The 9,512-nt window shown below is 45.6% G+C and overlaps 1 long non-coding RNA gene across 1 annotated transcript; it reads right to left on the reverse strand.

The window, feature by feature from the left end:
• Nucleotides 1–516: 516 nt before the first annotated feature.
• Nucleotides 517–7,501, reverse strand: LOC109284026 (uncharacterized). Its single transcript, XR_002091335.2, has 3 exons — nt 7,440–7,501; nt 3,578–3,684; nt 517–1,845 (listed from the first exon to the last, which is right to left on the reverse strand). It is a non-coding gene; the product is annotated as an uncharacterized LOC109284026 (long non-coding RNA).
• Between the last annotated feature and the right edge of the window lie 2,011 nt (nt 7,502–9,512).

The raw sequence follows: 9,512 nt of genomic DNA on the forward strand, positions 1-9,512 counted from the left end.
ACAAGATAGCAAAGTGACTGGCCAGCCAAACACAGGAGAGAAAAATATATGCCCAAGTAACTCATCAAAAGATGAACTAGCAAATCTGACAAGATCTGGAGGCACAGACTTTCAAATGTTTGCTCTCATCAGACACTGTATTAGGGACAAGCTTATCATGGGGAGAATTAATCATCAACTGGCAGGAAATTGTCTGTGCAGAGAAAGATGGTAATAGCATTCAAAATGGAGAGAGATGGTCATCTTTGGACACCCACATCCTGAGAAAAAAGGAGAGGAGTCAGAACAAATAATCTAGTTGCAATGTAAATGCTTCAACAGAAACATTATTAGGGCCAGTGAAAATCCCTTCAAAGAGAATTCAGCTTTTTCTTGAGAATGGAGAAGGTGTAGGCTTACCATATGCATGACTTATTGCTGAGTGTCAGTAAAGTGTCAATAGTCCTTCTATCTGATCAAAAGATATTTACAGACTGAGGCCAAAGAACCAGAAGCAGCCATTTATTTCCTCGCTGATGTAAAGTCATCTTTTTTTTTTTAATGTTCATATTCTGCATAACAAATATTTTAACAAATATCTGAGAAGAGCTAAGGAGAAGGCAAGGGCTTTTCATTATCAAAGCCTAAGATATTTCCTAATAAAGCTCATAGGTAGACCATCTGTTTTACCCCAAGCAGGTTGTGCTTGTATTGCTGTCAGGCCTTCTATTTAGGGGATGAAAAACCTTACTCAAACAATGAATTTGGCCCAGGAAAGAAATGAAGAGGAGGTATAATTTATGGGACTGATTCTGGAAGTGGTGTCCAAGGGATTTGTTCAGTGAGGAAGCCAGCTTTGCAGCATAAGGGACAAAATTCTTACCTTCAAGCAGCAAAAACTGTACAGAGCAGAGCCAGGGCTGCTAATGAAGGCACTGCAGGAAGAAGTGGAGGGCTGTGCTACCAGTATACTATGGCTGAACCCAATAGTCCTCTACAGCTTCTCTTATTTCCCATACCATCCCTTTCTGTGGTCCCAGAGAACAATCTGACACTTCAGCTCTGCAGTGAACTTCAGCAGCCTAAGCCATTTAGCTTCATTTCCACAGCTTTGGGAATAAAGGCACACACCTCCTCATAAATAGGCCTAGGCATGGGACCAAGGAAGACATTTTTTTTTACTATAAATTGACTTTAAAATTATGATTAGGAATAAATCCGCAGCAACTGACCAAGAAAAGTCTCAGGAATGTACTTTTTCAAGACTTTCTTATACATAAAACATGAAAGCCCAAATTAGAGATATAAATTTAAGTGCACTTAGGTGCCATCTGGTTACACACATCTGAAAATATCTTAGCTGAAATAAATGGGCACTGGGCTCACCTGGCTGGCAATGGCATCTCTCTGTGCTGAGACACAGAATACACTTCCTGAGGCTGAACCAGTCCTGCTCTCACAACAGGATTTCAGTAGTCAAGGTAGCACATCATATCCCAGGGAGACAAGGGAGGAAGAAACTTGAAACACATCGTGCTGTTTAATGAGAAGGGTTCTAGGAAGGTTCCTGTTTTGAGCATGGGTAGAATGGGATGTGGGAAGGGGCACTGGGAAAGACACTGGAAACCCTCTTAATCTTGCCTGGGTCGGCTGTGTTCCTTGAGACATGGTGAGAATGACATTTCCAGGGTGTATCATTTTGATTTAATAATGAAAAATTAAGAGCAGCCACCTAAAAGGCAGTCTACTTGAGTGCCACTCTCAATGAGTTGTGCTAAATCTAACAGTCCTAAAACAAATGCATCAGGGCATGCTCTTGGGAGCACTGCAGCTTCGTCAGTAATTAATCTTCGCCCTGCACGTCACCTGCATTTGAAATAAGAAAATGAGTTAAAAGGAAAAAAGCGTTTCTATTTCTATAGCTTGTCTCATTATGAGGCTGAGCATGAATGAGCCTCTATATGTACAGTCAGCAGTAAGTTCAGAACTGCTGAGCACCCACAAATGCCAGTGAAATCAATGGGAGTTCCAGGGGCACTGTGACTTTGAGAATTAGGCTACTTTCTGTGCCAGAATATGGGTTGAAGGACCTAAGTTTAGGCATCCTGAGGCAGGCCTTAGCCACAGGATTAGTCCTTTTGAAAGAGGCAGAGCTAGGGCCTATTAGGCGGAGGCTAGAAGGACTGCATGCCAAAGGGATCATCAGAGCCTAGATCAGTGGTTGTCAACCTTTTCAGCCTCCAGGCATCCCTTGTTAGATCTGAGGCACCCTTCTGAAAATCCTAGCTCTTAGCTTTCTCTCATTTTTTGACCCTGGAAAAATAATAGAGCAATTCTATTTTTGCAAAGAACTCAGAAGGACCTCAAGAAGTCAGAAAACTTTTAAAGTTATGGATTCCTATTTGAAATCTCTGGGTTTATCCTGTGAATCATGTTTCTCCACCTAACAGTGCTAATACTGCGTAGCACCCCACAACAGCATTGAAACGATCTCAAGACATCCCAGGCACATGGCACCTTGGTTGAGAGTCACCGATTTCAATGTCCCTGGGGTGTCTTAGTACCAACGCCCACTGCTACACCTCCTAATGAGATGCACCCTATACCTCCATATGAGCCAGGGCTACTTTGTGGATTTTTGCAGAGGAAGGAGTACCATCATGGCTCCTCCTTGTCTTTTGTAAGTTGTCGTAGGGAAAGAAGGATAGAGCAGCTCCTGTGCTCCTCTGAGCTGACAAACTGCAATTCTGTCTGGTTCCAAGCTACAGATGGGTGGAGGAGGAGGCCTCCTTTATTATCTTCAAAGCCATCATATGCTCCTGATCACTTATATTTATGTATCAGCAATTATGCATATTTGCACATTATTTTAGGGGTGCATTTGTTTTCAAAATGTTGTGATATAATACTTAGATCATATTTTTTTAGTACTTATTCCAAACTACATCTCTACTCAAATGACCCCTATGACAGAGGTTCCCAACTCCCAAGCCACAGCCTGGTACTGGACCATGAAGGGTTGGCTGCTGGTCCGCAGGAGGGTTGGCTGCCAAACCAGAAGTGACCAGCATACTACAGACCGGCAGCCAACCCTTTTTTATACACAGTATGCCGGTCACTTCTGGTCTGCAGTATGCTGTTCCACAGTTTGCCGGTCCACGGTCTAAAAAGGTTGGGAATCACTGCTCTATAAGGCAGGTAAGTATCATTATCCCTATTCTGTTGATGAGGAAATTGAGGCACAGAGAGGGTTACTGATATGTTCATGGGTCTACTACAGTGTGTCAGTGTCAAGGCTTCATTTAGAAATTTCTTGTTCTCATGTCTATTTTCAGGCCACTAGATTCTTCAGCTTCTCTTGTTTTCCCAAGTTCCTTGACTGTGCCCTTACTGAAGGCTTCCAGGGCCAAATCCTCCTTGCTTTAAGCATGTAACTAGCCACACTGATTTCAGCAGGGCTACTTGTCAGTTGGAAGTGTAGATAATGTCTTAGTTATCCAGAACAAATTTGACAGCCATGTCACTTCAGTGACCTTTCATTTCCTTTCTTTAAAGTACTAATTTGACCCTAGGTTCTTCTCACCTACCCAACACTCACCTACAGTTTGAAGATCAGTGATGCTGAATACCCCACATTTGTTTTTTTCCATAACAAGGCTCATGAAACTAGATGATCTTGAAGATGTGGATAAAGTTACTGAAGACCTATGGGAAAAAGCAGACCACATATTTCAATCCCTGATGCTTTACTGAAAGAGATCATCAAAACCTATAGAGCTAAGAAGCAGTTGTGTAGCTTATGTCCACAATGCAGTTACTTCAGTGTTTACAGCTTGGGTAGACATCATTTAAATGAGTAGGCTTGGGGACTGCTAGCAGTTAGCTGCCACAGCACAGAGGGTAAAAATCAGTTGATTGCCCAAATATTTACTCAGCTTTGGCTGAGTTTTGTGCTTCTACAGCTGCACAGCTAATAGTACCTGAGCTAGCTAGTTTAAAGTTATGTGACAACAGTCACTACAGTGTAGACCTAACCTTAGTTAAAAGAGTGATAAAGAACAAGGGTGACATTCTATTCTTTCCTTGTCATTTAAGTGGCTGTTTTGGGCATCTACAGGGCATTTTTAATACTTGCATGTTCAAAGGTATTCTATTCTTGGACAAAGACCTGTGCATGCACACCTATGCATGACTACATAATTACACTGGCTATCTGCAGTAGTGACTGTAGCCTTTATATCAGGGGCGGGCAATTATTTCGGGCAGAGGGCTGCTTACTGAGTTTTGGCAAACCATCAAGGGCCACATAACAGGCAGCCAGGGGCAGATAAATATTAATTTTCTAATTTTTAGGGGTCCCGCGGGCCAGATAGAATGGCCTGGTGGGCCGCATCTGGCCCATGGGCCGACCCCTGCTTTATATGCACCCTTTGCAGATGCACAGAAGACTTAGATGATTGAAAATGGAGTTGTCCAGAACCTGATGAGTGGAGTTAGTCTCAGGAACAGAAAAGGTAGGGGTCTGGGTAAGTATCTTCTGTCCTGTACCTTCACAGCTAAGCCTCTCACTTGTGATACTGGAGGTTCTATTAATGATAATGGACCAGGCCAAGAATATCTCAATTAGATCAGCTGGAAGAGGCTGAAGCAGAAAACAAATACAGTTAATTGGACTTCACTGCATACATATGGTTTAGTGAACAAAAGTGAGGCAGTTCTAGTTCCATCCTGGTGAGTGAAAAAAGAGCAGAGCCAGGGCCCATGAACCCATTCACCCAGAGGTTTGAATGAAGGCCTTTCTTGCTTCCCAGCATAGCACTCTTACTACCACAATGCAGGTCATGCACAACTCATGCTTTTCTCCACTGCTCCTTCTGAAGCTACGCCACTAATATAGACCTTGCAGAGGAAAGGATGAAGAGTAGCAGAGGTGGAAAGTTTCTAACACTAGAGAAAGGGCCCCAGCTAGAAGCTAGGATCTCCTTTCTTCCAGTCTAGCAGCCACTTCCCTAAGCCACACACCCTCTCATTTGCTCCCTTCCTATTGGCCCCACATAGCTCCTCCATCCTGTGGCTTCCCAAGCGCCAGCTTCAAAAAGGAACACAGCTGACAACACTGGATACTGGCTTGCTTGTGGCAAGAGAGTGTTATGCTAGGAAGTAAGAAAGGTCCAGGTTCAAGCCTATTCTGGGTGATGGGGGGACCAGAATCTCTGCACACTTGGGTGAGTGCCCCAACCACTCAGGTACAAGGGAGGAAAGATGGGTGGTCTCTTTCACTTTGTTGCTGCCAGTCTGCATACATATGTCATCATCCACACACACAGCACTGTGTGTCCAGGAACATAATTCCTCTGGACATGTAAGTACCAAAAAATGTCCTGTATACATTAAAAAAAAATCACTTACATGACCAAAACAGAATAAAATGCCACCCTTAAAGACTTAATGCAAAAATCGAGTTGTTAAGTAATCTAGACAGGGCATTGTGATATTCTTCCCTTTGTGTGAGAAAAAAAGAAGATAAGAAATGAAGAAAAACTATACAGCTCCAAGAAGGAATTCAGCATATCACACCATATGTTTCACCTTAAGCTGCCCTCTTGTTACTGTGCAATTCCTCATTCAGCTTTCATATGGAAACAAAAACTGGTGATAATACAACATTAATAGGAATAAATACTCAGAATTTGCATTGGTCCTTTGGGCAGCTGAAACCATAATGATGGGGTGGAATTGGAGTTGTGACCACAGTACATTGTCAAAGGAAGCTGCAAACTAGAAGAAGAATGGGGGTGGGGGAGTAAAATGCAGGTGGAAAAAAACTGTGCCTGGCAGTACATGCTGAAATATCTTCCTGAAAAGCAGTCATCTAAGGAGTAAAGTCAAGAAAAAGCATCTTTTGGGGACTAATACTTTTGATCTGCCAAATGCACCTGCCAAATGCACTTGCAGAAGAGAAGCAGACCAATGCTTATAACAGATAAACTTCCTAGCAGCACATGTGCCTGTGAATAACACATTTTAATATAAGTTATTTATAAAAGCAGCTTTAAAACTGGACAGAAGGGTTAATGAATGAATTCTGTGCCAAGGCCAGCCATTGCAGGCTTTAAGGCAGGGGTGGGCAATTATTTCGGGCGGAGGGCCACTTACCCAGTTTTGGCAAGCTGTCAAGAGCTGCATGGGTAGCCCCGCCCCTTGACAGGTGCTCCGCCCCCTGGTCAGCATCTTGGGACCAATGTCCCAGAGCCAGCACCAGTGGGGCCCAGAGCGAGGCGCAGGCTGGCAGGGGTCTGTGGAGCCAGGCTGGGCTGCACCAGCAGGGAGAGGGGGGAGCTGGCCCGGCTCCATAGAGCCCTTACCAGCCAGGACCCTGTACTCCTGCTGCCCTGCTCTGGGCCCCGCTGGTGCTGGCCCTGACACACTGGCCCTGGTGTGGGCCCCGTGTACCTGCTCACTCCCAGTGCCCCTCAGCCCTGCAGTACAGGTAGCGGGCAGCACACAGCCCCGATCCACTGCTTCGCAGCAGGGAACGAGCTGGTGCTCAGTGCGGGGAAAAGCAGCCCCTCCCCTGCCCCATGGCTAGCACTCCCTGCTGCAGGCACTCTCAGCCCACACAGGGCTGTCCCAAACAGGCATAGATGGGGGCCAGGGCAGAGAGGCAGATGTTTGCAGCTGGCCCAGGTTCTGGGTAGCTGCTGACAGCTACGGAGCCTGGGCTGGGGGGGGCAAGGGTCATAAGCAGGTCTGGGGGGCAGGGGCTTTGGGTGGGGTACAAGGGGCACAAGCAGGGCATCCTGCCATGTACCCCCTGCCCTCATTTTGTTTTGAGCAGATACAGGCAGCCCCACATGGGCTGTGAGCAGCTGCAGCACAGGGTGCCGGCCACGGGGCAGATGAGGGGCTGCTTCCCCCCCACCCCCACACTCAGCACCAGCTTGTAACCCATCCGCACAGCCAGCCTGGGCCCCACACTGAATCCAGGCTTGCCTGTTGGGGCTGCACACAGCGGCAGCAGCTGCAGCCCCCCGCTTGCTGTGCCAGGCAGCATTTGTCACTGCAGCCTCTGGGCTGCCCAGCGTGCAAGCTCCAGGTGGGCAGCAGCAGCCAACACTGCCCGGTGCAGCAAGCAGGGGGGCCACAGCTGCTGCTGCCGTGTGCAGCCCTGAAGGGTGAGCCCGGAGCTGGCACGGGGTTCAAGCTGGCAGCAGGAGTGGGTTACAAGCTGGTGCTGAGTGAGGGGAGGGGAAAAGTGGCCCCTCCCCCGCCCTGTGGCCAGCACCCCATGCTGCAGCCGCTCGCAACCCATGTAGGACTGCCTGTGCCTGCTCAAGACTGCCCCACTTGCTGCGAGCAGCTGCCGCAGGGAGCACCAGCCATGGGATGGGTGAGGAGCTACTTTTCCCCATGCTCCGCACCAGCTCCTTTCCTGCCCTTCCCCCACACACACACCTTACCTGAGGTTCTGGCAGGGGCAGCCACCTGGTCCCAGGCCAGAAGCCCCTGCTGGGGCTTCTGGCTGGGGGGGCGGGGCTGGGCAGGCCCTGCTGTTGCAAGAGCCTGCTGGGCTTCCCCTGGGTCCTATTGCCCCTGGTTCCCTTGTACCCCCCCCACTTTAGCATGAGGGTGCTAAAGTGTTGGGTGAGATAGCAGGCAGCCCCTGGACTGCACTTCAGCACCTCTGTGCCCCAGCCAGCCCCTGTCAAGGACTATGTGTGCGTTTCAGCACATGTAAGTACTTCATTGTAAGATAGTACTGTCCTTGACTGTACTATTTTATGGTGGAGTCAATTAATTTACTATGCCATAATACTGGTGCACATATAGATAGCAACATTTTACTGTGGAGTCTACTCCACAGTAAAGCGCATGTGTAGATGCACCCAGAATGAATACTACATCTGCCGCTTCCTGCAGCTTCTTAAAGTCTCTAGACCAGTGATTCGCAACCAGGGTGCTGTGGCACCCTATGATGCCTTGATATCCTTTCAAGGATCTCAAGCACTTTTAGCACTTTTAGTTGTCAAAACAAGATTCACAAGATAAACCCAGAGATTTCAAATAGGAATCCAAAGTGTTAAAAACATTTTGACTTCTTGTGGTCTTTCTGAGTTCTTTGTAACAGAAGAATTGTTCTTTTTTCTTTCTGTAGTCAAAAATTGAGCAAAAAGTAAGTTTTCCAAAGAGTGCCTTGAGTCTCAACCTTTTTAGAACCAATGTTCTAGATATTTTTGCATGCTTTCTAAAGCTTTTCAGCTCTAGATGGTTTCTTAGACAGCAACCCAAATGCTCCTCAATACTAGCTCAACCTGAATCTTCTTCCATTTAATACTTGCAAGCACTATGCATCTAAATGATACAAGAGGTGAACTACACATGGCAAACTTACAAAGGCCCAGGAAAACCTTTTCAAACATTTTTTCTGTGCTGTATTTGTGTTGAACTTAAGTACAGACTGCTAGTATTTTAACCAGAAGTGCTGTTCTGTTTATTCTAAATCAGAAAACTCCATTGTGGCAAGTTCAGATTTGATAGTTTGACTTTTGCACTTAACTGTACTAGTAGGAGAGACCGCTTTTTCCAGACACAAGCCGGAAAATGCAGTGAAGATGCTTGAATATTAGAATTTGTCCAGGTCATTCAGTTTCCTCCATTCCTTTGCTTCCCAGAAGATCTCTTGACTCCTCTCACCCATATGTTCTTGTCATCTCTCATTTAACCCAAGCATTTTAGAGCAAATAAAGGTGTCAATATACAAATGAATATTGCATGGCTTTTCAAATTAAAATCCCAAATAGTTAAACCTAGTGGCTCATTACCACTCCTCTGTCACAATGTCCTTCTCATATTGGTCCTTTGTCCCTGATTAACTTTAGTAATGTCCCTTATTTTCCTATAATAGAGTTTATAGATATGATTAATATGCAGAACAAATGCACTTAGAAGTACACACTAGAGTATTTCTGAGTAATGTATTAAGATCTTGTTTGAAACACATGACCAACTGCTTTGTAATACTAAATACTTAAATTTGCCCTCTATCAACTCAGGCAAAATGCACACACGGTTTTGCATAGAGCTGGGGGCTTGAAATAAAAAAAATGAGGTGTCCACTTCTGAAACTCCGGAAAAAATTGCCTTGAACAAAACTGCCACAAACACTCTTTGGTTGTGAGTTCATGAAAGCATTTTCATGTCAAACCATCCAAGTTTTACAGTTTTCTAGTAAAATTTTACCTGCTACTTGTAAACCCTGTAACACCATGGATAAGGTCTTTGTTTTTACACATTTTCTAGTAAAAAGGAGAGCAACCCTTTACAACAGCACACTGCTAAGCTCTTGCTTGAAGAGTTAGAAGGCAGCTGCTAAACTCTTGCTTGCAGACAGAGGAAATAAGAGTTATATTGATTGTCTGTTTCTTTAGAGGTTCCCAAAGGTCTTTCGCTCAAAGCCCCCAGACTATCTCTTGTTTTGTCATGGGCTGATCCCAATCCTTTCTACTCACATCGCACAGTTCCTTGCAACTAGA

This window comes from Alligator mississippiensis, chromosome 3, assembly GCF_030867095.1.
Source record: "Alligator mississippiensis isolate rAllMis1 chromosome 3, rAllMis1, whole genome shotgun sequence".
Taxonomy (NCBI): domain Eukaryota; kingdom Metazoa; phylum Chordata; order Crocodylia; family Alligatoridae; genus Alligator; species Alligator mississippiensis.